This window comes from Dama dama, chromosome 22, assembly GCF_033118175.1.
Source record: "Dama dama isolate Ldn47 chromosome 22, ASM3311817v1, whole genome shotgun sequence".
NCBI classification, from domain to species: domain Eukaryota; kingdom Metazoa; phylum Chordata; class Mammalia; order Artiodactyla; family Cervidae; genus Dama; species Dama dama.
In genome coordinates this window covers 59,752,888-59,776,819 of record NC_083702.1, presented here as the reverse complement: position 1 = coordinate 59,776,819, position 23,932 = coordinate 59,752,888, and the positions used below count along the sequence as shown (strand labels likewise).

At 38.1% G+C, this 23,932-nt stretch overlaps 2 pseudogenes; one reads left to right on the top strand and one right to left on the bottom strand.

Moving 5' to 3' along the window:
* Positions 1 to 1,562: 1,562 nt before the first annotated feature.
* On the top strand, positions 1,563 to 2,500 carry LOC133043174 (olfactory receptor 6C68-like; annotated as a pseudogene).
* Positions 2,501 to 18,963: 16,463 nt separating this feature from the next.
* Positions 18,964 to 19,900, bottom strand: LOC133043394 (olfactory receptor 6C2-like; annotated as a pseudogene).
* Between the last annotated feature and the right edge of the window lie 4,032 nt (positions 19,901 to 23,932).

Genomic DNA, 23,932 nt, shown 5'->3' with positions numbered 1-23,932 from the left:
CAACTCACAGAGTTTACTCAAACTCATCTCCATTGAGTCAGTGATGCCATCCAACCATCTCATCCTCTGTCATCCCCTTCTCCTCCTGCCGTCAATCTTTCCCAGCATCAGGGTCTTTTCGAATGAGTCACCACTTTGAATCAGGTGGCCAAAGTATTGGAGTTTCAGCTTTAACATCAGTCCCTCCAATGAACACCCATGACTGATCTCCCTTAGAATGGACTGTTGGATCTCCTTGCAGTCCAAGGGACTTTCAAGAGCCTTCTCCAACACCACAGTTCAAAAGCATCAATTCTTCTGCACTAGGCATAAAAAAAAGTCATTTATTTATTAATATATCTGTCAATCTTAGGGCTTCCCAGGTGGCACTAGTGGTAAAGAATCTGCCTCCTCATGCAGGAGATGTAAGAGATGCTGATTCAATCCCTGGGTCTGGGAGATCCCTTGGAGAAACAAACGACAAACCCGTCCAACATTCTTACCTGGAGAATCCCATGGACAGTGGAGCCTGGAAGGCTACAGTCCACAGGGTCACAGAGTCGGATATGACTGAAGCGACTTAGCACATGCACATGTCAATCTTAAGAGCAGGAAAATGTGATTAGGCTTTCCAAGATTTTTTTATCTATGTTCAAGAAACAGCTAAGTATTGCCTATTGATATTCTACTTAGATATCCATATGGGAAAAAAAATCCAGAAATCTGTCAAGTTTCCTTCTTTGCTTGTGTTAATATCTGTGGAGGCTGGCACAGAACCCCCAATCTGATTTAAAACCACTAAAATCTAACAATTATTCTCCAGTTCTCTTACCCTCTGTTAAAGAGATTTCATAAAATCTCTGAGGATGAATATACATTCTGCCCACAGAATAAAATGCATATTGATCAAAAATATGTCATTAATCTTACAGTTTCATAGACTTGAAACACAAATCCCAAGAGTGTGCTCTTTCATCATAGCTCATGATTAAAGCTGAAATTTAGCCCTGTCTAAATAGGAGATGATATAAGTGGTTTGAGGAAAGATCTAGCAAGGAAAGAAAGTCATTTATAAGTACTTTAAAAGCTTTGTCCTCCCAGAAAACACTGGGGTGTGTTCATCATATCTGGGCTTTCTTGAAAATAATTTTGATTGTGTTGCTTTTAAAAGACTGGATAAGGGTCACAAAATGTATATTTTGAGTATGTCAATGTGTTTTTGAAATATTTCAGCACTAGTATAAGGCAACCTAAGTGAATTAATGTTGTAAGTGAGAGAAGAAAAGGAATAAATTAGGGAGATATTAAGGGCACACACATAATAAGACCAGGTGACAAACTAAATGGGAGAAAGAAAAAAAAGAAATATAGAATGCTACTCTGAGAAATTTAGGACTGACAGGAAAGGAGTGAAAACAGTGAGTATCACATTTAAAATCTTGAAATATGCATTATGAGCACAACATACAGTGAGAAATTCATTGGTTTTGCCACCAGAAATCCACCTCAAAAGCTATTTTCCCTCTTCTGAGTTTCTTCTTTCTCTGATTTCCACACAGTTGGGAGGAAGTGTGGAGCCAGGAATGAGAAACCATATAGCAGTCATCGCTTTCATCCTACTGGGACTGACAGATGACTCACAATAGCAGATTCTGACTCTCATACTTCTACTCATCACCTACATGTTGAGTGTAATTGGAAACCTGGCCATCCTCATCCTCATATTGGTCGAGTCCCACCTTAAAACTGTGATGTGCTTTTTTCTCCAAAATTTTTCCTTCTTAAAAATCTCATTCACTTCTGCCTGCACTCCTAGATTCTTGTACAGTATATCATCAGGTGACAGGACCATTACCTATAATGTTTGTGTATACCAACTATTTTTTACAGACCTGTTTGAAATAACAGAATTTTTTCTCTTGGCTGACATGTCTTATGGTTGCTATGTAGCCATCTGCAAACCCCTGCCTTACATGACCATCATGAACCACAGGGTCTGCAAAAGACTCGTCTTCTGCTGTTGGATGACCACTGTGTTGATCATGATCCCACCATTTAGCTTGGAACTGAGCCTGGAATTCTGTGATTCTAATGTTCTTGACCACTTTTTCTGTGATGCTAAACCTGTCCTGAAGATCACATGCTCAGATACACGGTTCATGGAGAAGATGGTTATCATCTGTTCTGCATTAATCCTTATAATGATTCTCATGTTTGTGGTTTGGTCCTGTGTAAGTATTATCCAAACACTTCTAAGATTCCCCTCTGCCCAACAATGGAAAAAGGCATTTTCCACCTGTTCTTCCCACATGATTGTGTTTCCATTACCTATGGCAGTTGTATATTTATCTATATCAAAAATTCAGCAAAAGATGAAATGGAAATGAATAAGGGTGCGTCAATATTAATAACTTCCATCTCTCCCATGCTAAATCCATTTATCTATACCCCAAGAAACAAACAAATGAAACAAGACTTTAATGAATTAGTCAGAAAAATTACATTCTTCTCAAGGAGTTAGGGAAATGTTGAAGTAGGGTCATGTGTGCAATGGTAAAGAATATGCCTGCCAATGCTGGAGATGCAAGAGACTGGGGTTCAATCTCTGGGTAGGAAATGGCAACTCACTCCAGTACTCTTACATGGAAAATTCCACGGACATGGGGCCTGGCACTCTACAGTATAATAGGGTCTCAAAGAGTTGGATACTACTGAGCACCATTACCACCACCACCAAAAGGTCCATAAACTTACTTGCTTGTTTTCACCCCATTTTTTTCCTCTTTCTGATCTATATTTCTTTACATTCTCATCAATACACCTTTTACTTCTCCTTATAGATTATCTTCTCTGTCTCTTTTTGTAAAGGCACATGAACAAAAAATGCTTTTTTAATCAAGAATTAACTATCTATATATATAATCAATATATAGATATCTGCTTCAAGAATGGCAGTGATAAAAAACAATATTCAGAACTCATGATAATACACTAGTCCATTTGGAAATTAAAAACCAAGCTACAAATGGTAGAGCCTAATCACAGGATCTTATAGGTAAAATATTTCTGAGGCCATTTTGTGTAAACTAGGATTTAAGACTAAATTAATAATTAATATTTATTAAGAAAATTTTAGAATATATATATAAGGGTGAAATCTCTCTGTGAGTATAGAAACATGCAAACTGTTACATCCATAGAAGAAAGAGTAGTTTTCAATCTCCAAAACAGATTTTAGAAATAAGCTGCTTTGTTCTTAAGACCTACATCATGATTCTTTCTTTAACAGTGTTATGTTAGAAAAAAAATTCAAAATATTTTTCTCTTCTTTATATTTATGTTGCTTTATCAAATTTCCTCCTGCTGTTGATAACTCTTTCTCAATATGTTTCTCAGCTGTTTTAAAAATCTACTCTATACCAAAGACCTATATAAGACCTGTTTGTCTTATTACTCTTTTCTGTTTCCATCATTTTAAAATTTATGACTACCTCCTGAAATAATTTATTTCTTCTCTGTATGATCTCCTCTTAGTTTGACCAAAGTCTCTGAACTGGCCTAGAAGATTGTTTAAACTTCACAGTGGTTTCAGAATCAAATGAGAAAGATTCACTACAATTTTTATATTCCCCGTGTCTAAATTGGTCTTGTTATTTATTAATTTCAAATGTAACCAGCATATATATAGCTCCTTTTTTCCTCCTTATTAGTTAATGGAAAAATAATCTTTCTAGGATGCTGTCATCTGGCAAAAAGAAAAAATTCCCAGATGTATTGTAAGAAAATGATAATCATAAAGATATCTCCCTTGCCAGTGACCAGCTTTCAGAGCCTTTTTTCTCAAGTTATTGAATGCTATACTTAACTTATATATATATTATATATAATACATATATATATGTATATACATACAATTAATCAGAAAATAGAGTGGCAGAGATTTAGTTAGATTTAATAAACTCTGTGCCTTGACATTTGGTGAAGGCAATGGCACCCCACTCCAGTACTCTTGCCTGGAAAATCCCATGGATGGAGGGGCCTGGTGGGCTGCCGTCTATGGGGTCGCACAGAGTCGGACATGACTGAAGCGACTTAGCAGCAGCAGCAGCAGCAGTGCCTTAACATTACAGAATTGTGTGCAATAAAATTACGTTAAATGATTAATCAAAAAGGAAACAAACTAAATCATTTGTAAATCGGTTTTAGATTTTCCCAGGAATTAGCCTAATTTATATATTTAAAAGATTCATATCCTCAAGTACTTATCTCATGTAAGCTATTGAAGCATTTGTACTTTTTTCTAGAGTGCAGAAAAAAATTAGGTACAAGTCTGAGGCATTATGAAGGTACTCTTTACAGTCAAGAAAAGCTTTTTTAATGAATTGGAAAATAAAAGTCCAACGTATTTAAGTTGTGATTCAGTTGTAGAGATATGGTTGTGCAGTCTGCGAGTCTCATCCCCTCATGCTATTTTGAACTTATATAATGCTTAGGAAAACCAGAATATATTTGATTTTTATCCCCCTTAATTAATACCCTGTTACTTTCCCACCTATATTGAAAAGATAGAAATGAAACAAATATTAATACCAGTGTAACATTTTTTAAACATTTCTTATAATTGGTAATGGGAATGCAAAAATTCAAGAATTGCAACCTCTAAGAGAGGAGCTTCTTGTTATTGTTTAGTTGCTACATCATGTCTGACTCTTTTGTGACCCCATGAATAGGGGGCTTCCTTTATTAGTCTGTCAGGTTCCTTTGTTCTTGGGATTTTCCAGGCAAGAAGAGTGGAGTGGGTTGGCATTTCCTTTTCCAAGGGATCTTCCTGAACCCTTCTGCATTGGCAGGCAGATTCTTTACCACTGAGACACCAGGGAAGCCCAAGAGAGGAGCTATATCACTGCTAATGTTATATTTAAAAAAGAGTATATTTTTTAGCATCTTATTAATTATACATACAAGGGATCTTATTGGGTGGGATAATTAAACAACTCAAAAGCAAAATTTTCCTTGGGATAAATGATCAGAAGACACTAATTATATACAATAAAACTAACTCATATATCATATTTTAATAAAAGGTGAAATATACCCTCAGTAGTATACCTGCCTATAACTGAGTTTATTAAAAATCTGTAACAGAATGAGTAAGACCAACCATCACATTAGTTTTACCATTGAAAACTTGATTTTAGGGAGTTCCCTGGTGTTCTAGTGTTTAAGATTTGGCGTTTTCACTACGGAGGCCCACATTTACTCCCTGGTCAGGGAAATGAGATCCTGAGTGCAGTGAGACTTTTTTTTTTTTTTTTTTAAATAATTTTCCCCTGAAGCTTGGAAATTCCCTGATAGTCCAGTAGTTAGGATTTGGCACTTTGACTGTCCAGGAACTAAGACCTCAGAAGCCAAGTAGTGATTAAAAAAAAAGTCTAAAAAACTTGACTAAATTTCACTGTAATGGCATAAAATGCCATCAAACTCACCACATTAGAATATATCTTATTCAGCAAATCCTTGAAAAGATTGTTGAAAAATAACTCATTTTATAATATGTGATGGCATCATCCAGGCAATAAATTTCGGTAATTTTTCCAGTAGTCATGTATGGATGTGAGAGTTGGACTATAAAGAAAGCTGAGCGCCGAAAAATTGATGCTTTTGAACTGTGGTGTTGAAGAAGACTCTTGAGAGTCCCTTGGACTCCAAGGAGATCCAACCAGTCCATCCTAAAGGAGATCAGTCCTGGGTGTTCATTGGAAGGAATGATGCTGAAGCTGAAACTCCAATACTTTGGCCACCTGATGCGAAGAACTGACTCATTTGAAAAGACCCTGATACTGGGAAAGATAGAAGGCAGGAGGAGAAGGGGATGACAGAGGATGAGACGGTTGGATGGCATCACTGACTCAATGGGCATGATCTTGAGTAAACACTGGGAGTTGGTGATGGACAGGGAGGCCTGGCATGCTGCAGTCCATTGGGCCACAAAGAGTCAGACATGACTGAGTGACTGTACTGAACTGAACTGAAAGATTGTTTCAAGGTACAAAGTCTAACACAAGAAAAAAGTAGCTCAAAACTCAATTTATTAATAAATTAATAATTTAGCAATTAACTCAATTAATTATCAAATAACATATTATGAAATTAATAGCTAATATTAATAAAACAAGGTGTAGCTTTATACTTATTGGGGAGTTATGCCCTTGAATTATAACATTTAGGAGACTTGCACTGGTACAAAAAAATAAAAAAGTAAGACAATTTGATATTAGTAATTTTAAGGTCTCTCTATCATATAAGTTGTAACAAACAAAAAAGAAGGTGTCATAGTTTCATGTGTCAACTTGACAGAGCTAATGAACACCCATATAGCTGGTAAAATATTTCAGAGTGTGTCTGTAAGGGTGTTTCTGGGAAGGATTAGCATTTGAATCTATAGACTGGCTAAAGAAGATGGGCCTCAACAAAGCAAGTGGGCATCCTCCAATTTACTGAAGGCCTGACTAGAAAAAAAAGGCAGAGGAAAAGTGAATATGATCTCTGCCGGGAGCCATCATGGGAGGTCCCGCCCATGATGAGGTCATGAAGAAAATACCGGACAGGCAAGGCTGTCCGGGATCCCATCCATGACGAGGTCATGAGGAAAAAAACCTGACAGGCAAGGCCATCTAGGATAAGGGACACTCCAGATTGGCCTCAGCCTCTACCCCACCCTGTATCCTCCCCCCTTTTCTGCTGTTGTTCTTGTTTGTCCTGCTGCAAATTCTTGTGTTGCCTGCCGAGAGTTCTCCTGCTCCTCTTTCACTGAATAAAGAACAACTTAAAACCTTAACTAATAAATCTCCTGGATGCTGGTACCCTATGAAGGGGCCAGGGATGAAGGAAATGCTTTGATTCAAACCCTTTTGCTGGCATTCTGGCTTGTTTGATAAATGTGTGCTCTCATTGCACAAAATGCTCATGATTGTCCTAAACATCCTAAGCACAGTATGCTAACAAAAGAAATTATTAAGCATAGGTCCCTCCGTGGGGTGAGAAAAGCTCCACAAATAGTATAGCCACAAATGTGCCTAATAGAAAATACTTTAGATAGAGATTAGCTGGTGACTTCTTGCAGGCAGTTAACTTTTAGACTAAGAGCCTGTTTTGTGCCATATCTGCTGTTTTTGCAATCCTTTGCATTTCTGTTCTGTAAAAATGTAATCCTATCTAGTTCCCATGGAGATGACACCTAATAGAAAGAAAATAGATTAACCACAAAAAAAGACAGGGTCAGCTACTGAAGTTGCTTAAAGTTGCACCAGGTGCAAGCCATAAATTGTCAACAGGCCTGAAAGCCAAAAGATATTATACATAGAGATTAACCATAAAAAAAGGCCCTAATAGGCACAGAGCCCTTTGGGGGGTGAGGAAGCCCTATTAGAAAATACAAAAAATATTGTTTTAAAAGTGGTTATTAGATCAACGTTTGATTGATGTTAATATGCTGAGGTTGTGCAGTGGAAACTATTGTTAACATAGTTGGAGAGCTAGTAAAATAAGAGTTTAGCCCTAGTGTAAAAACAATAAGATAATTGTTCATTTTAACCAGGAGTGCTAAACAGGGGCTCCCTCACCAGAGCCGTAGAGTCTTTGTGTGTTAAGCTTTTTAGATAAATTTAGCTAAAAACTTCTGTAAAAAGACTGACTTTTATGTTAACAAGATTGTATTTCTATTATGTTGCAACCTGCTGTACCATGAGACTGCCACTTTCCTGTTTTCTGCTAACCTCAAGGCCAGAAGATAATGTACAAAAAATCTATGGGAAAAGACTCTCATAAACAAAACTATACAGAGAACACCTGGTTTTGTGAAGGACAAGCTGATGTAATGTTAAACTAAGTCTGTGTGCTTATCTGCCCCTTAGAAATGTACCAACTTAGGGTATAAAGGCTACGGTGAAAAATAAAGCAACTGCCAGACTCTGCTGCATATCCTGGTCTGGTCTCTCTCTCTCTCTCTCTCTCTCTCTCTCTCTCTCTCTCTCTCTCTCTCTCTCTCTCTCCCTCTTTCTCTCTCTCCCTCACAGACTTGGCCCTATCCAGACCAGTCCTACGTGTCTTCTCTCGCCGACGCCGTTCATCCTGAGGGTTCCCCTGCATCCTGCTGGGGCTGGACCCCGACAGATCTCCACTTGAAACTGGAAAACATCTTATCTTGCTTTGGCACTGACAGTTCTGGTTCATGGGGCTTCAATCTTGGACCAAGATTGGCACCCTGGTTTTGTTTATTTGTATTTTTTTTTTTGCCTTGCTGTGTGTCATGGAGGGATTGAACCTTCACTCCCTGCAGAGGCAGTGCAAAATCTTAACCACTGGATGACCAGACATGTCCAGGCTCCCTGGTTTTAAAACCTTCAAATTTGTTTCCCTTGCTGCTTAGCTGGTAAAGAAACTGCCTGCAATGCAGGAGACCTGGGTTTGATCCCTGTGTTGGAAAGATTCCCTGGAGAAGGGAAAGACTACCCACTCTAGTATTCTTGCCTGGAAAGTTCATGGACAATATAGTCCATGGTGCCACAAGAGTCGGACATGACTGAGTGACATTCATATTCAGTTTTTCAAACTTGAACTAGAACTTAAACCATGAATTTCCCTGGTTCTCCAGCTTGCAGATGGCAGCTTGTTGGATTTCTCAGGCTCCATGATTATGTGTTTCAATTACTATGATAAATCTCACCTATATCTATCAATTCAGTTCAGTTGCTCAGTTATGTCCGACTCTTTGTGACTCAATGGACTGCAGCACGCCAGGCTTCCTTGTCCATCATCAACTATTGGAGCTTGCACAAACTCAAGTCCATTGAGTCAGTGATGCCATCAACCATCTCATCATCTGTCATTCCCTTCTCCTCCTGCCCTCAATCTTTCCCAGCATCAGGGTCTTTTAAATGAGTCAGTTCTTTGAATCCCATGGCCAAAGTATTGGAGTTTCAGGTTCAACATCAGTCCTTCCAATGAATATTCAGGACTGATTTCCTTTAGATGGACTGTTGGATTTCCTTGCAATCCAGGGGACTCTCAAGAGTCTTCTCCAACACCACAGTTCAAAAGCATCAATTTTTGGAGCACAGCTTTTTTTTATAGTTCAACTCTCACACCCATACATGACTATTGGAAAAAAACATAGCTTTGGTGAGATGGAACTTCATTGGCAAGTAATATCTCTGCTTTTTAATATGCTGTCTAGATTTGTCATAACTTTCCTTCCAAGGAGCAAGCGTTTTTTTAATGTCATGGCTGCAGTCACCATCTGCAGTCATTTTGGAGCCCCCAAAAATAAAGTCTCTCACTGTTTCCATTGTTCCCCCATCTATTTGCCATGAAGTGATGGGACAAGGTGCCATCATCTTAGTTTTTTGAATGTTGAGCTTTAAGCCAACTTTTTCACTCTCTTCTTTCACTTTCATCAAGAGGCTCTTTAGTTCTTCTTTGCTTTCTGCCATAAGGGTGCTGTCATCTGCATATCTGAGGTTATTGATATTTCTCCTGGCAATTTCAATTCCAGCTTGTGCTTCCTCCAGCCCAGCGTTTCTCATGATGTACTCTGCATATAAGTTAAATAAGCAGGGTGACAATATTCAACCTTGACATACTCCTTTCCCAATTTGGAACCAGTCTGTTTTTCCATGTTCATTTCTAACTGTTGCTTCTTGACCTGCATACAGATTTACTCAGGAAGCAGGTCAGGTGGTCTGGTATTCCCATCTTTCAGAATTTTCCACAGTTTGTTGTGATACACAGAGTCAAAGGCTTTTGCATAGTCAGTACAGCAGAAGTAGATGTTTTTCTGGAACTCACTTGGTTTTTCGATGATCCAGTGGATGTTGGCAATTTGATATCTGGTTCCTCTGCCATTTCCAAATCCAGCTTGAACATCTGGAAGTTCATGGTTCATGTACAGTTAAAGCTTGTCTTGGAGAATTTTGAGCATTACTTTGCTAGCATGTGAGATGAGTGCATTGTGCAATAGTTTTAGAATTCTTTGACATTGCTTTTCTTTGGGATTGGAATGAAAACTGACCTTTTCCAGTCCTGGAAAACTGCTGAGTTTTCCAAATTTGCTGGTATATTGAGTGCAGCACTTGCACAGCATCATCCTTTAGGATTTGAAAGAGCTCAACGGGAATTCCATCACCTACACTAGCTTTGTTCATAGTGATGCTCCCTAAGGCCCACTTGACCTTGCATTCCAGGATGTCTGACTCTAGGTGAGTGATCACACCATCGTGATTATCTGGGTCGTGAAGATCTTTTTTGTATAGTTCTTCTGTGTATTCTTACCACCTCTTCTTAATATCTTCTGCTTCTGTAAGGTCCATACCGTTTCTGTCCTTTATTGTGCCCATCTTTGCATGAAATGTTCCCTTGGTATCTCTATTTTTCTTGAAGATATATCTAGTCTTTCCCATTCTATTGTTTTCATCTGTTTCTTTGCACTGATCACTGAGGAAGCCTTTTATATCTCTTCTTGCTATTCTTCAGAACTCTTCATTCAAGTGGGTATATCTTTCCTTCTCTCCTTTGCATTTTGCTTCTCTTCTTTTCATAGCTATTTGTAAGGCCTGCTCAGACTACCATTTTTCCTTTTTGAATTTCTTTTTCTTGGGGATGGTCTTTATCATTGCTTCCTGTACAATGTCACAAACCTCTGTCCATAGTTCTTCAGGCACTCTTGTCTATCAGATCTAATCCCTTGAATCTATTTGCCACTTCTACTGTATAATTGCAAGTGATTTGATTTAGGTCATACCTGAATGGTCTGGTTGTTTCCCCCACTTTCTTCAATTTAAGTGAATTCGGGAATAAGGAGTTCATGACCTGAGCTATAGTCAGCTCCCAGTCTTGTTTTTGCTGACTGTATAGAGCTTCTCCATCTTTTGTTGGAAAGAATATAATCATTCTGATTTCAGTATTGACCATCTGGTGATATCCATGTGCACAGTCTTCTCTTGTGTTGTTAGAAGAGGGTGTTTGCTATGACCAGTGCATTCTCTTTGGAAAACTTTATTAGCCTTTGCCCTGCTTCATTTTGTACTCCAAGGCCCAATTTGCTTGTTACCCCAGATATTTCTTGCCTTCCTACTTTTGCATTCCTATTCCCTATAATGAAAAGGACATCTTTTTTGGGTGTTAGTTCTAGGAGGTCTGTAGGTCTTCATAGAACCATTCAACTTCAACTTCCTCAGCATTATTGTTCGGGGTATAGACTTGGATTACTGTGGTATTGAATGGTTTGCCTTGGAAATGAACAGAGATCATCTATGCCTATATCTATACCTATATCTAATTTATATCTCCTAATTGTTATGGTTATGTACTGTTTACTGCTTATACAGATTATATATATCCTATTGGTTCATTTTCTCCAGAAAACTCTGATTAATACAAATATTGTTACCAATAAAGATTCCAGAGGAACAGAATTTTAAGGATGAGTTTGGTGAATTGATTCTGCGGTTTCTGGAATGGCTCTCCAAGCTGGTTAGATTTAAAGATGCTAATAATTTTATTTCCCATAATAAAGAGAGCCTTGATAGTCTATGGCATGCACTATTTGTAGAGAAATGTAATATATCTATATGGGCTACTCTATAATAAATCTCATCCTGTATCTATACCTATATCTAATTTGTATCTCCTATTTGTTATGGCTATGTACAGTTTGCTCTTCAGGAATAATTGGACACTTCAAGGGAGCATTCCACCCAGATGGGCACAGTAAAGGATACAAATGGTAGGGGCCTAGTAAATGATGAATGGATCAAGAAGAGATGGAAAGAATACATGGAAGAACTGTATAAAAAAGATATAATGAACTGGATTACAATGATGGTGTGGTTAATCACCCAGAGCCCCAGACATTCTGCAGTGTGAAGTCAAGTAGGCCTTAAGAAGCATAGCTGTTATTAAAGCTAGTGGATCCAGTGAAATTCCAGCAGAACTGTTTAAATTTCTAAAGGAGGATTCCATTCAGTATGCAAGCAAATCTGGAAGATCCAGCAGTGGCACAGGACTGGAAAAGATCAATCCTCATCCCAATTCCCAAGAAGAGTAGTACCAAGGAATGTGCTAACCATTGGATGATTGCACTTATCCTCCATGCTAGTAAGGTCATGCTTAAAATCTTACATGCTAGGCTTCAGCATTATGTGAACCAAGAACTTCCAGATGTCCAAGCTGGGTTCAAAAAGAAGGACAAACTAGAGATCAAATTGCCAACATTCGCTGGACAATAGAGAAAGCAAGGGAACTTCAGAATTTCTATCTCTGTTTCATTGACTATGCTAAAGCTTCTGACTGTGTGGATCATGTAAAACTGTGGAAAGCTCTTAGAGAGATGGGAATACCAGGCCATCTTACCTGTCTCCTGAGAAACTTGTATGCGAGTCAAGAAACAACAGTTAGAACCCTATGTGGAACAACTGATTGGTTCAAGATCAAGAAAGGAGTAGGACAGGGCTGTCTGCTCTCACCCTGTTTGTTTAACCTATATGCTGAGCACATCATGAGAAATGCTGGGCTGGATGAGTTATAAGCCCAAATGAAAATAGGCAGGAGAAATATCAACAATCTCAGATATGCAGATGATACCACTGTAATGACAGAAAGTGAAGAGGAACTGAAGAGACTCTTGATGAGGGTGAAGGAGGAGAGTGAAAAAGCTGGCTTAAGGTTAAATATTTAAAAAACTAAGATCACGGCATTTGGCCCTATTACTGCATCGCAAATGGAAGGGGAAAAGGTGGAAGTAGTGACAGACCTACTCTTCTTGGGCTCCACAATCACTGAGAACGGTGACTGCAGCCTTGAAACCAGAGGACAATTGCTTCTTGGCAGGATAAACGATGGCAAACGTAGACAGTGTTTTGAAAAGCAGAGATGTTACTCTGCTGACAAAGGTCCGTTTATTCAAGGCTATGGTCTTCCCACTGGTCATGTATAGTTGCGAGAGCTGGATCGTAAAGATGGCAGAATGCCAAAGAATTGATGCCTTTGAACTGTGGTGTTGGAGAAGACTCCTGAAAGTCCCTTGGACAGCAAGGAGATCAAACCTGTCAATCCTAAGGGAGATTAACCCTGAATATTCACTGAAAAGACTGATGCTGAAGCTCTAATATTTTGATCATCTGATGTGCACAGATGACTCATTGGAAAAATTTCTGATGCTCATAAAGATCAGGGGCAGAAGGAGAAGAGGGCAACAGAGGATAAGATGGCTGGACTGAATCACGGATGCAATGAACATGAACTTGGGCAAACTCTGGGAGATGGTGAGGGACAGGGAGGCCTGGCATGCTGAAATCTATGGGGTCACAAAGAGTCAGACACAAGTGGGTGACTGAACAACAACTTTTAATAAACCACTAAAAAGAAACAAGAAACTAAGTGACTGTGTTTGATATTTTTGAATATGTTTTGAAAACTAAGGGATGTAATGACTTTGGGTGGTTGTTCCTAAAGTCACTAATAAAAGTAGTGAAGGAAAGGATGAGTTAGGGGATTCAAATTCCCAGCTCAGGTACTGCATGTATAACCTAAGAGGTTTCATTTTTCTCTGAAGGAGATCCTCATCTCTATAGCTTCAGAGCTGAAATTGCTGAAGGTTAACTGCAGAACCTGATCCAGCAAAAGTTGCCTATCTACCCCTAGTGGCAGTGGCATATCCAGCCCCAGAGATAGTGGCCTCTCTACTCACTTTCATCTGAGGCAATAAGTCTCAGCAAATTTAATAAATTGACATCACATAAAGTATCTTCTCTGACTACAGTGAGATGAAGCTAGATATCAATAACAAAAGGAAAATGAAGAATTTACAAATATGTGAATATTTTAAACAACACAAAATAGACAACCAATAAGTCACAGAAGAAATCACAAAGGAAACTAGGAAATACTTAGAGATGAATGTAAACCAAAACATAACTTTCAAAACTGGCCAAAGATGCAAGTAAGGCAGTGCTTAAAGGAAATTTAGGTATGTAAATATCCATCATTAAAGAAGAAAGATCTGATCGGGAGCCTAACCTTAACAAATTGAGGAAATAGACAAAGGAAAAACTAAACCTAAAGCATGGAGAAGTAAGATAATATAGAAGTATAAGAAAATAATAAAGTTATAACAGAGAGAAATGAAATAGAAAATAAAGTGTAGAGAAATGAGTTTATTCAATCTGTGCTTGGGTCCAAGTGGAGTGGAAAATGAAATAAACAAGCAATTACAAAAACTTACAAGAAGTAGTTAAAAAGACTGTATGGCAAGTTAGCACAAGGAGATGCCACAAAGTTCTGCAATCATTGGAATCAGTAACCCACCATTGATTTTTTAGTGTTTTCCTTTCTAAGTCTAGAATTTATAAGTTGTGATTGGGGAAAAAATAACCTTGAAAAGAATGTATATATTTCTTCAAGCAATTTTTAGTTCATTCTAATTTGACATAAAACTTAAGAGTGTCACCTAAGTTATGAGACCTTCCTAGAAAAACCCCACTCATGTGCTCTGTCTACATTTTGTCTGTAGAAAAAATTTAGTCAAAGAACGAATTGAATCAGAGCAGGGAATAAGTGCAGAATGAAAGAAAAACAGTCAGCAAGATGAAATAATGATACTTTACCCAGTAAACAAAGTCAAGGACCTTTAGTTCTTGAAGGGCTATAGATAATAGTTTTGAACCATGTCCTTTGACCTGTTGTTCAGGTACTAAAACCCCCACCATGTGGAAGAATTTAACTGTGTGCTGCTCACAAGCACATTGGCCTCACACGACTCCCTAGAACCAGAAGGTTGACAAATGCTAACTTGTTGGCCCTTTAATGGACCAGAACCTGGTGGTTCCAAGAGTAAGAGAGAGAAAGAGGCTGATATCCCTTGGTTTACGCAGAAAGCCAATAGAGTCCTGTTCTTGGGGCTTGCACTACTGCACGTAGGCACCGGGCGCCCTCTCGAGTGGGTGAAGGCACAGTGTGCCTTCTCGAGAGGGTCTTAGAAGCCCGGGCAAGAAAGTGAGCTCAGCGGGCCTCTGTGCTCCAAGGAATTAGCCAGAAATAGAGAGAGAGAGACAGAGAGAGAGAGAGAGACAGAGAAGAAAGAAAGAGAGAAAGAGAGAGAGAGAGAGAAAGAAAGAGAAAGAAAGAAGGAAGGAAGGAAGGAAAGAAAGAAAGAAAGAAAGACAGACACGGGGACCAAAGCTCTGATGGAGCAAAGGTGTTTTAATCAACATGGCATGGGCATATATACTGTCTTACAAGGTGGTTACTCTGCAGAGACAAAGATTAAAATTCCAGACTTACAAAACATAAGATGATCCCTGTCAAAGAGAGAGAGTTGCAAACAATCACCTTTTACCATTTGGCTCATAAAAAGGAAGAGGGTACTTATCACTGTAATGAGAAATGCCTGGATTCCTCAGCCCCGGGAAAGGTATGCCTCTCCTTTTAATTCCTGAATATTCAGGAATCCATAAGGGCCAGAGGGTTCCTGACAGAAAAAAGTACACAGGAAGCCTCTTGTTAAATGCTTCCTGACACTAACTCCCCTTTACCTCGCCACCATCCAATCAGAAGAAAGTCCACAAGCTGATCATTTCTTGCTCTTTGAACCTTTACTGTAAAACTCCTTACTACCCTCTTCAGGTGGGGCACACACTTTTGAGAACAGTAATCCCCTTTACCTGAAAAAGCAATGAGCTATTTCTTTCTACTTCATCCAAAACTCTGTCTCTAAAATTTTTTTAAAGTCATCTTTGCACTAATTTTTTAAATTTATTTTTTATTAAAGGATAATTGCTTTACAGAATTTTGTTGTTTCTGTCAAACCTCAATGTGAGTCAGCCATAGGTGTACATATATCCCCTCCCTCCAGTGTACAGAGGATAAGTTTTGGTGTTAAGAAAGTGGTGATTTAAAAAAAAAAAAGAAAGAAAGTGGTGATATATGACTGTTTTCACTCTCTTCTCTCTCAGTTTGTATTGCTTTATTTTTATTATGAAGCATTCTTTTGTGTTTTAAAATTTCATAGCTTCAAAAGTGTGAAGTGTACATGTTCACACTGTAATCACATTGCTAAATAATATATTTGTGTGTGAGTGTGTTCTTGGGTGTCTTTGCGTGTGTGTGCACTCAGTCATGTCCAGTTCTTTGTGACCCCATGGACTGTAGCCTGCCAGGATCCTCTGTCCATGGAATTTTTCAGGCAAGAATATTGGAGCAGGCTGCCATTTTCTACTCTAGGGGATCTACCAGATCCAGGGATTGAACATACATTTCTTGTGTCTCCTGCATTTGCAGGCAGATTCTTTACCACTGTGCTACCTGGGAAGCCCAAATAATACATTTTACATTTTTCAATTAAAATTGAATTGTAATTATGTTGTCATTGTTAGAAAATGATTTATCACTATTGCTGAAGACTATTTTATGCATTAGTGTCTTAACTGATGTTTTTAAAAAGTTATACATGTATACTGTGTAAACAGTTTCCTTGAAGTTACACTTCTATTATATTGGAGAGGCTGTGTCATATAGTGGAATAGACATATACATTGGAGGTGAATGCTACTGGGTGCAAATAATATTCTCCAGCAATTACTAGCAATGCATAGCTTTGCTAGATCTATTCAAACATATTTTGTAGAAAAAACACAAGTAAATAAAAATTAAGCTTTAAAAATAATAAAGATGGTTGCCAGTGGAGGAATGGGAATGAGAAATGGACATACAAGAGAAAAAATTAAAAAAAAAAAAATAAGGGAATGGGAACACCTAAAGATAATTATTATACAAGGACCAAAAGAAATGACTTTGAATTGTCTAGACAGAAGAAAGAAATGGGAGTCATTAACTTCATTAAACTTCATTAAACTTCAAGTCATTAAACCTCAGTCTTGCCATTTCTCAAAAATTTACCTGGGAGACATGGTTTGAGAATTAGCAAGCACATCTTATGTGAAAAACTTTATTACTCTCATTGTATGATTAGCATTGCTTTCAGTGAAAAATGTGAAAAGATTTTAAAATTAAAAGATATATGGAACACTATGTTATGAATATTTTTTTTATTTCACAAAATTACACTCATTCTCTCTATATGATTCTTATTCAAAGTTAGAATTTTTATAGATGTTCTTTCTCTGAAAGTTTAGTCCTTCATGTTTTATACAGGATTTATTCAACTAATATTTCTTTAAAAAACAATACTGATCCTACTTGTCTTCACAGGGATTTGTATGCACACTAAACACATAACAGTAATACTTGAGACAAAATAGATGGGAAATTCATGACTTTTAGGGGAAGCATAGTGTCTGTGGAAATTAGATAGCAAAGATGCCTTGCTCTCTCTCTATCTGCACATCTGCAATGTGTGTCCCGGCTGCTTCCATGCACAAGTGATTCTGCCTTTCTGCCTTGAATGCTGGTTGGTCCTGTGACTTGCTTGACTAATAGAATGTGTGATGTAGAAGGGATATGTGCCTAGGACTCCAGAGGCCTTGCCTGCTTCTACTCTCTCCCTCAAGATCTTGCCATGTGAACAATTGCCAGCTGGAAGATGAAACATCATCTGGAAGAGGGTTCATTTATCTTAGTAAGGAGTCATCCAGCTTCTAAAGCTGTGAGTGAGGCCCTACCTGACAACAAGACCCAGTCATCCTTAGTGACACTCATATAAAGAAACCCAGTCAAGATCAGCTAATATCTGCTCAAACAGACAGAAACAGCCCACTGACTCAGAAGCTCAAGCTTTAAACCACTGATTTGGGATGATCTGTCATTGCATAATAACTAACTGCAGCACGTGACAGGTGCCCCATGAGGGGCTCCACACAGAAAACTAGGGAGGGACACAGAAAAGGAAATCTTTGTAAGAGGCGATGCCTTGAGCATAGGTTTAAAAATGAAAGTCACAAACATTCCAGTCTGGACCACTGAAGCTTATGGTGAGAAATGCAAAAGATAGTATGGTATAAAATAAACAATTATAGAACCTCTTTCTTTGAGAAATATTAGTGAAGTTTGCACCTTATGTTTTTTCTATGTTAAGATAATCTTTGCCTTTATATTGAATTCTTTGTCTATAATACAAGGTTTCCTTGTACTTACTGATTTAATTTTCTTAATGTCTAAGGACTTTAATTTGCTGAGATTTGCTAGCTCCTGTTGGCTTAATTATCTATATTTAGGACTTATATTATGTGTTTTAGCACTAGTCTTGCTTTATCATCAAATGGATGGTTTTATGTCTTTAATTTCTCAGTATATTTTAATAAAATCACTGACACCCACTGATGAATTAATGTACAGGCTTCTTCACTTGAGAGAGAATCCAGTGAATCTAAACTCTAAATCTTTGGATTTTAAACTTTCTTTTATAAGGTAGATATGGATATTATATTTTCCTCTCTAGCAATAAAATCTTTTCCTTTTGCTCAAACTAAACCATCTTCAGCAGTTAATTCCTGCTTGAGAAGAGCAAATCTAATCATACGTGTGTGTGTGTGTGTGTGTGTGTGTGTGTGTGTATTCTTTTTGGGTGTTTACCTTAAAGTAAGACAATGGATACTATGACTCCATTAATATTCCCATCAGTTCAAGAATTCATTTTTTTTCCACACAAGATTTAATACTTATTTTATTGATCATAGCCAGATTAGAGTTTAGGTAAGTCCCTTCTCCTAGAAGTCTAATTTCATATTCTTTTGATAAAAGATATCATCTTGCAGAAAGTTTATTTTCAACAGGAGTTGAAATGGTGTAACTTGTTTATTTCAACCAGCATTGAAAAGATGGTTTGGAATCTGAGATTAAATAATAACAGTGATATAAGAAAGTTACTATAAACAGGCAATAGACCAGGGTACATTAATTAAGTAATGAAGATTATGACATTAAGGACAAATGCTCTTTTTAAATTCATACTTTATGCTTAGTTTCAATATTCTTTTACTTCCTTGAAATCAATGAAATTCTTTTGATTAAGTCAGTAAAAGCTTCTTTCACTTGCTTGTTCCTCAGGCTATATATAAATGGGTTTAACATGGGGCAACTGAAGTAATAAGCACTAACACACCCTTATTAATTGCCACTTCATCTTTTGCTGAAGATTTGACATAGATAAAGATACAACTGCCATAGGTGATGGAAACCACAGTCATGTGAGAAGAACAGGTAGAAAAGGCCTTCATCTTTTGCTGGGCAGAAGGGAACTTTATGATGGTCTTGATGATGTATATATAAGACAGAACAACACATAGAAATGTCCCAATATCAGTCAGCACAGCAAGGGCAACAACCATCTGTTCTATGAACCATGTGTCTGAACAAGAGATTTTTAGCACAGGAGAAGCATCACAGATAAAATGATCAATGACATTATAGTCACAGAATTTCAGATTTAAGTCCAGGAAAAGTGGTGGAAATATGACTAGACAACCTGCTATCCAACAGCAAATAACAAGTCTTCCACAGACTCTGCTGCTCATGATGGTTGCATAATGTAAGGGTTTGCAGATGGCCACATAGCAGTCATAGGACATGATGGCCAGGAGAAAAAATTCTGTTGCTGCAAAAATGAAGATAAAAAATAGTTGAGCAGCACAAGCATTATAGGAAATAGCTTTGTCCCCAGTTGATAAGCTGTATGAGAATCTGGGAATGCACACCATGGTGAATAAGGTTTCTAAAAAGGAGAAGTGTTTGAGGAAAAAGTACATGGCAGTTTTAAGGCAAGAGTCTACTAAAGTGAGTATAATGATGGTCAGTTCCCAGTTACACTCAATAAGTAGGAGACAAGCAGAAATATAAAAATCAGAACCTGCATTGGAGAGTCATCTGTCAGTCCCAGGAGTATGAATGTAGGTAATGATGTATGGTTTCTCATTGCTGACTTGTACTTCTTCTCAAGCTCCTCACACAGTCAAGTGACATTGGACTGAGAAAACTTGCATGAAATTAAGAGGCCATGGACATTGGGTAAAAAAGAAAATCCAATCAATGCAATGAACATTCATTTTATTCTTTGACTTGACAATGACTGATCATAACTCTGGGATTCTCAGGTCTTTCAACGTGTGTTATGTTTATAAGTATCTTCAATATCATGGTTTCCTGAAATAAGTTTGTTCTACTATTCATATTTTTAGATCTCCTTGCAGGCTCTCATATCTCTATTTCTCAATTCCCTTAAACTCTGTCTTCTACTGTCTGAAATATACTTAGCTATAGAAATAGAAAGGATCACCTATGTGACATGATTTTTTGTTTATTATAATATTATTTTTTCTCCTATTAATTCTTTACTACTCCCAAGTTTGAATGAACTCACAAGCTGCTTAAAATTTTGGCTCCTGTTAAATGCAAATAAATGGCTGAGTTTGACATTTTATACAAAGTCTATATGCCACATGTGTAGTATGAATGTTTGCTGTTACTGCAATGAACAAAGAAGTTATTTCATTTTATATATTTTACTTTTGGTATCAGAATTGTCATCCAAACAACACTGATACTTTTCCATTTTGCTATTTATCTTGAAGGTTCTATATCAATACCCAATTTTCCCTCCATTTTAACTCTGATAGAAGCAGTGTTTATTGAGTACTACATAAACAAGTAGTCATATACATATACAGTCAAAAAAAAAAAAAAAAATCGGGAGCTGATTGTGACTCAGATCATGAACTCCTTATTGCCAAATTCAGACTTAAATTGAAGAAAGTGGGGAAAACCACTAGACCATTCAAGTATGACCTAAGTCAAATCCCTTATGACTATACAGTGGAAGTGAGAAATTTAAGGGACTAGATCTGATAGACAGAGTGCCTGATGAACTATGGAGAGAGGCTCATGACATTGTACAGGAGACAGAAATCAAGACCACCCCCAAGAAAGAAATGCAAAAAAGCAAAATGGCTGTCTGAGGAGGCCTTACAAATAGCTGTGATAAGAAGAGGAGCAAAAGCAAAGGAGAAAAGGAAAGATATGACCATTTGAATACAGAGTCCCAAAGAATAGCAAGGAGAGATAAGAAAGTCTTCCTCAGTGATCAGTGCAAAGAAACAGAGAAAAAAAAAAAAATAGAATGGGAAAGACTAGAGATCTCTTCAAGAAAATTAGAGATACCACGGGAATATTTCATGCAAAGATGGGCACAATAAATGACAGAAATGGTATGGACCTAACAGGAGCAGAAGATATTAAGAAGAGGTGGCAAGAATACTCAGAAGAACTGTACAAAAAAGATCTTCACAACCCAGATAATCACAATGGTGAAATCACTCACACTCACCTAAAGCCAGACATCCTGGAATGTGAGGTCAAGTGGGCCATAGGAAGCATCACAACAAACAAAGTTAGTGGAGGTGATGGAATTTCAGTCGAGTTATTTCAATCCCAAAAGATGATTCTGTGAAAGTGCTGCACTCAATATGCCAGCAAATTTGGAAAACTCAGCAGTGGCCACAGGACTGGAAAAGCTCAGTTTTCATTCCAATCCCTAAGAAAGGCAATCACAAAAAATGCTCAGACTACCGCACAATTGCACTCATCTCACAACTAGTAAAGTAATGCTTACAACTCTCCAAGCCAGGCTTCAGCAATATGTGACCCATGAACTTCCAGATATTCAAGCTGGTTTTAGAAAAGGCAGAGGAACCAGAGATCATATTGCCAACATCTGCTGGATCATCGAAAAAGCAAGAGAGTTCCAGGAAAACATCTATTTCTGCCCTATTGACTATGCCAAAGCCTTTGACTATGTGGATCACAATAAACTGGAAAATTCTGAAGGAGATGGGAATACCAGAGCATCTGACCTGCCTCTTGAAAAACCTGTACGCAGGTCAGGAAGCAACAGTTATAACTGGACATGGAACAACAGACTGTTTCCAAGTAGGAAAAGGAGTACGTCAAGGCTGTATATTGTCACCCAGCTTACTTAACTTATATGCAGAGTACATCAAGAGAAACGCTGGGCTGGAGGAAGCACAAGGTGCAATCAAGATTGCCGGGAGAAATATCAATAACCTCAGATATGCAGATGACACCATCCTTATGGCAGAAAGTGAAGAACTAAAGAGCCTCTTGATGAAAGCGAAAGAGGAGAGTGAAAAAGTTGGCTTAAAGCTCAACATTCAGAAAACTAAGATCATGGCATCCGGTCCCTTCACTTCATGGCAAATAGGTGGGGAAATAGTAGAAACAGGGAGAGACTTTATTTTTTTGGGCTCCAAAATCACTGCAGATGTGATTGCAGCCATGAAATTAAAAAATGCTTGCTCCTTGGAAGGAAAGTTATGACCAACCTAGACAGCGTATTAAAAAATCAGAGACATCACTTTGCCAACAAAGGTCCATCTAGTCAAGGCTATGGTTTTTCCAGTAGTCGTGTATGGATGTGAGAGTTGAACTATAAAGAAAGCTGAGCACAGAAGAATTGATGTTTTTGAACTGTGGTGTTGGAGAAGACTCTTGAGAGTCCTTTGGACTGCAAGGAGATCCAACCAATCCACCTTAAAGGAGATCAGGCCTGGGTGTTCTTTGAAAGGACTGTTGTTGAAGCTGAAACTCCAATAGTTTGGCCACCTGATGCGAAGAGCTGACTCATTGGAAAAGACCCTGATGCTGGGAAAGATAGAAGGCAGGAGGAGAAGGGGGTAACAGAGGATGAGATGGTTAGATGGTATCACCAACCCAATGGACATGAGTTTGAGTAAACTCCAGGAGTTGGTGATGGACAGGGAGGCCTGGCGTGCTGTGGTTCATGGAGTTGCAGAGTCGGACACGACTAAGCGACTGAACTGAACTGAAATGAACTGAACATAAACAAGTTACCTGCTACTGTATGGGGTAAAGAAATTATTATAAGCAACTAAAGAAATCAATCCTGAGGAATTTAACCTCTATTGTTTGTACTTTTATGGTCACGAAGGACAAGGGGAGACAGGATAAGACACGAGTTGGAGACCAGGGACATGTGACAATTCCTTTTCAATTATTTAACTTGAATTGGATCCTGCAACTGAGAAATGATGTTAGAGGAAAAACTGGGAATATCTGATAAAGTCTGTATTTAATTTAATCAATTTATTTTAATTTTACTTAATTATCTTTTTCAATGATTCTTTATCTCTTCTGAGATCCTCTCCTCTCTGTGCCTTTGTGGACTTGCCTACCACAGCGAGTCACCTGATGCTTCATGCAGGCTCAGTCCATGGGCACTGGGAACTCTTGGCAGGAGACAGTGTGCTGCTCTGCTGCTGACTTGCAGGCACGGATGCACAGAGAGAGCAGGGGGACTCAAGACAGCGATGGAGGAGGCACCCTTGCTGCCTGCCTGGCCTGGTCATGACTTAGACCCACCAAAGAAGGACATTTGCTTTCCACAAACCAAAATGACATCTCTCTACAAGTTTGAGTGGAGTCTGTTTCCTGATACAGCTCTGTTCATTACCAGCTTCCCACCCCTGCTTTTCCTTTCACTAAACTGATACTGATAGCTGCAAGTTTAGCAAGTTTTGGCTTAGTGTACTTCCTACAAAAACATTTCTTGAAACTTCATTGTGTAAGTTCTTTGCTTCTCTTTTTCCCCTCTAGCCCACTATGCTTCTCTGCTACAACTAAATATGTGAATGTAATTTTATTGAGACTGGGCTATATCTTGTTCATTGAGATCTCACAGCAGAAAGCCCCATTCAACATTTATCAACAGCTGAATAAATACATTATTGTAAAAAATCATAAATTTTTATGTACTCTTCTGACTCAGACCAAGGAGTCTGTTTTTTCATATAGTGAAATTTCCATTCTCTTTTATGATACATTCTTTAAGTGTGTAATTCCACTTGAGGTTCCCCAGTTTTTTCTAATAAAGGGTCGATTAGATTCTTTTGTATTTTAGCTTGAGTTATAAATG